The 4,075-nt window shown below is 53.5% G+C and overlaps 2 non-coding genes across 2 annotated transcripts; one reads left to right on the top strand and one right to left on the bottom strand.

The window, feature by feature from the left end:
* Positions 1–1,285: 1,285 nt before the first annotated feature.
* Positions 1,286–1,357, top strand: TRNAP-AGG (transfer RNA proline (anticodon AGG)). The gene has a single exon. It is a non-coding gene; the product is annotated as a tRNA-Pro (tRNA).
* Positions 1,358–1,600: 243 nt separating this feature from the next.
* Positions 1,601–1,672, bottom strand: TRNAP-UGG (transfer RNA proline (anticodon UGG)). The gene has a single exon. It is a non-coding gene; the product is annotated as a tRNA-Pro (tRNA).
* Between the last annotated feature and the right edge of the window lie 2,403 nt (positions 1,673–4,075).

The following is a 4,075-nucleotide window of genomic DNA, read 5'->3' as shown; positions in this document are numbered from 1 at the left end:
GTGGAAGCGTGTTGTAGAGTGAAAGGAGCTTTACAAATGCTTCCAGCAGACTGACTGCAGGGATTCCTTCCTGCCCGCACATCCTCAGACCTGGGAATGAGGAAATGGGAGGCTCCAGCCAGCTCCTGAAGGCACAGGACACAGCTGAAAGGAGTTTGGAAAACGGCCACTGGGCAAAAGTCCCTCCAGGGCTTTGCAGTCTCAGTTTCCCCATCTTGAAGTCAGGGTGTGTGGGGGGGGGGGGTGGGCGGCGGGGGGGGGGAGAGGGAGAGAGGGGGATGGGGGGAGAGAGAGAGGCAGCAACGGAAATTGTCTGGTCCGATCTGCAGGGCAGTATGCGCACCGCTGGTAGCCTTGTGATGGGGGCCAGCACAGCCACTACCTTCCGCTCTCCTAAGGGGAACAGGGGCCGGTGGTGGGGAGCTCCCAATTCTCTCTGACAAGAAGGCAGAGGCGGACCTTGTGATCCCCTTTTCACCAGAGGGCTTGCGGAACACATTGTCTGCATGTCCCAAGGACACTGAGTCACAAGGTGGAAGGGCTCCATGAAACCCGTTTCTGGGAGTGGGTCTGGCACCCTTGTTCTCCACAGAGGCTTTTCAGGGAGCCTAGAATCTGTGGACCGCGGACGCAGAGGCAAAGTGCAGAAAACGGTACCAGGCTCCCCACGTGCTGGGAGACCCATTCGGTGAACCAGAGCCGGTGGGTTCCGCCAGGTATTCGGTAGTTAAACCAAGAAACTGCACATCTGACCCAACCCTGACCGAAATGTCAGGCCAGAGCCTCGCAATGTCAGTCATCCTCTCACTCTACATCCAGGAACCCCAAGACCCAGGCTGCAGTCATGATGACGATGATGATGATGATGTGATGTTTGGAACACTGGCGCGTTACGGAGCTCCACACACGGATCAGGGAGAATTCTCCTGCCCGGGATCTCAGCCCGCCATCCCAGCCGGCGCCCCCAGTGACCGGCCTGTAGCTCTCCAGAGTCCCAGCCCCAGCTCCCAGGTACAGTGTAAACTCGTGGTCCCTGCGTCTGCAGAAAGGCACGTTTCCCTGCTGCAGGGCGGACTGGTTGCACTCTCCCTGCGTCCAGATCCAAGGCTCGCGGGCGACAGAGCGAGTCTCGGGGTCCCGCTGTGCGGATACCGGATCGGTTACCGGAGGCGAATCCTAAGTGCACACGCCATTGCGAGTCCTGTGCGGCTGGGGCGGAAATGCTCAGGCTCCAGGGAGCCTCCCATTCTACTTACAAAGCGAAAGGAAATTTTACCCGAGCGGTGGCTCGTTGGTCTAGGGGTATGATTCTCGCTTAGGGTGCGAGAGGTCCCGGGTTCAAATCCCGGACGAGCCCTCATTTTCTTTTCCTTTCCCCGGATCTCCGTTCTTTAAATACAGCCCATTTAGAGCTGGAAGAATTCTTTACACAGCAGCCAGTGGGCAAAACCGCTCGCTCGTTTTCAATCTGAGATCCAACCTCTTCTAATTGTGCCAGGTCCCATTTTGCCCTCATTAGGACTGTAGAAGGCCAAATGACGGGTGCCAAGCAGTTTAAAAATAAATAAATAAATAAATAAATAATCAATCAAGAAAAGAGGGGCTCGTCCGGGATTTGAACCCGGGACCTCTCGGACCCAAACCGAGAATCATACCCCTAGACCAACGAGCCAGCTGCTTGGCTTCTTTTCCTTCAACTTACTAGAGGCGAAGGCACCGGCAAGAGCGTGGGCCATCGCGTGCGCGAAATAGTTGGGTGGGGAGTGGCTTGTATGCATAGAAATCCACGCATTTCCCTTGAACACGCAGGGATTCAGGCCTGCTAGTGTCCCCCGACTTTGCTACTAAGAACGTACCGAGCCCCCATTCTACCCGGAAACCCTTTCCTCCCTGCCCCCCAACGCCTGTCGCGACGAACCCTCCACCACCGGTGCGACCAGCCCCCGCCTTGGAATCCCTGGTCCGCCGCCTCCAGCGCACCGGCAGGCGAGGCCTCAGGCTCGGCATACAGCAAGTGCTTAATCAATTCAGGCCGAATGTTGGGCACAGTGCATTGACCCCCAAAGTGATATGTCAGTCCAGGGCCGGAGCGGAGGGTGCGCAGACCGCGGACGAGGGCGACGCAGAAGGGACGGTGGGAGCGAGGTGAGGGCAGCCTCAACCCTGCAGGGGCAGCCACTAAGGACCGAGCCTTTTTGTATCTCCCCCAAAATGGAGACCTCGTAGCCGCGCAGCTGAGGGAACACGGGACCTGAGCACCTGATGCAAAAGTAGCAGAACTAGTGCGCGCGAGGCCTGGCGTGGACGACAAGCACAGTGCCCGGCTTTGCGGATTGTTCTTATTTTTTGCATTAACTGACAAGGCCCCCCAAACACTCACCTACAGATTACCTTTCGTCCCTCCTCTCCGCTCGGGGTCAAATTCAGCCTCCTAGAGTCCTCTGTTCTCCCAGCTCCAGTCACTCAGACAGGAAGCTCTGCGAGGGCAGGAGCTGAGTTGGCCTTCTTCCTATGCTCAGGGTATGGAACGGCGCTTGCCCTCCAAGAATTGATACTAATAATCAGCAATGATTTCACAAGCTATCTTTTACCGAATTCTCTCAATAACCTCTCAAGGAAGAAATGTCCCATTTACTGGTAAGCAAAGGGGTCAGAGAGGTTAAGTGTGTTACTCAATGTCACACAGCTTCAAATGGCAAAACTGGGATGAAATTCACATGTCAGGTGTCAGTGATCTCTCACTGCCTGCCTTGCTTTCCCCCATATACATTTTCAGGTACCCATTTACATCATATTTATATTCACATTTGTTTTCCAGGAAATGTCTGAAATTGTGTGGAAATAATTTATAAAGAAAAAGGCAGTTCCCGACATTCATGTGTTCCTGAGTCACTAACCCCCAAATAACTTCTGGCTCTGCTGCTTTTCACTGCTTCTGAAAATGACATTATTTCAGCCTGTCCCAGCAAGGCCTCCATTTTATGTACATTCCTGTCTGAATACTTGAGACGGGCTCACAGAGTGGGCCAACAGCTTTGAGGTTTCTGAAGTGCTTTTAAGTGGCAGGTGAGGAGGAATGAATGAAGGGAGGTAAAAATATCTTTAGTTATTAAGCGTCTTACCATTTGCCAAGCACGGTATAAGGCATTTAACATATTTTCTTACTGAATCTCTCAACATCTGGGTCAAGGGTGTTTTATAGTTATCCCCATTTCACAGATAAGGAAGCTTGAGGGCACAGAAGCGGAGTGATTTGCCCAAGTACACGTATCCAGTAATTGTTAGAATTGGGGTTATTTGTTTATTCAACTGACTCTGGTGCCAGAGCCCATGCCAGGGACTGAAGAATCCAGGTGAGGAGTGCCTGACCTCTACTCTCTGGGATTTTATCAGTAACTGGATCTGTCTGCTCTCACCTGGAGCTCTTTCCACCACACCACACACAGCCTTTGAAAAACTGCTTTCCCAGTTGGGTTCGGTTCCCACTTGCCCTCCTCGGTATTGCTCTCCTTCATGTGCACTTGTTCCTTGGACACCCCGGACAGGGAGCCCCTTGGGTCAGTTCCTCTTGGGTCCTCTATGCCAAGCGAAGTGTTTAGGGGAAGTCTGCTGATTGGTCAGTAATTACAGAGAGAGAAAGAGAGAGAGAGAGAGAGAGAGAGAGAGAGAGAGAGAGAGAGAGAGGAACTGGGAAAGGTGCAGCCTGTTACTGTGTGTGTCTTTGGGCAAATCACTGCCTCTCTCTGAACCTCTGTTCCCTTTTGGTAAAATGGGACTCATAATCCCTGCCTCCCTCACAGCTTTGCTGGGGAGATGGATATGAAAGAGCCATCCTTTACAGAGTGGTCCACTGTGTGTCTTCGAATTCACTGTGTGTCTCTGGGCAAGATAGGGCCCCCTCTGGGACTTCTTCACCTCTGATGACCAGATGACCCTGAGGTTCCTCCTGGCTTGGCCCCACCTCCAGTTGCTGCCCTGGCTCCAGCAAATGAAAGGCTGGCGTGTTGAGGGCCTGGATCTTCCTGGTGTCTCAGCCCACAGAGGCCTCAGCAGGCCAGGGTCCTTCCTGGGAGTC

This window comes from Callithrix jacchus, chromosome 10 (genome assembly GCF_049354715.1).
Source record: "Callithrix jacchus isolate 240 chromosome 10, calJac240_pri, whole genome shotgun sequence".
NCBI lineage: Eukaryota > Metazoa > Chordata > Mammalia > Primates > Cebidae > Callithrix > Callithrix jacchus.
Note: the sequence above shows the minus strand (reverse complement) of the source record. Positions and strands in the feature narration are given on the sequence as shown.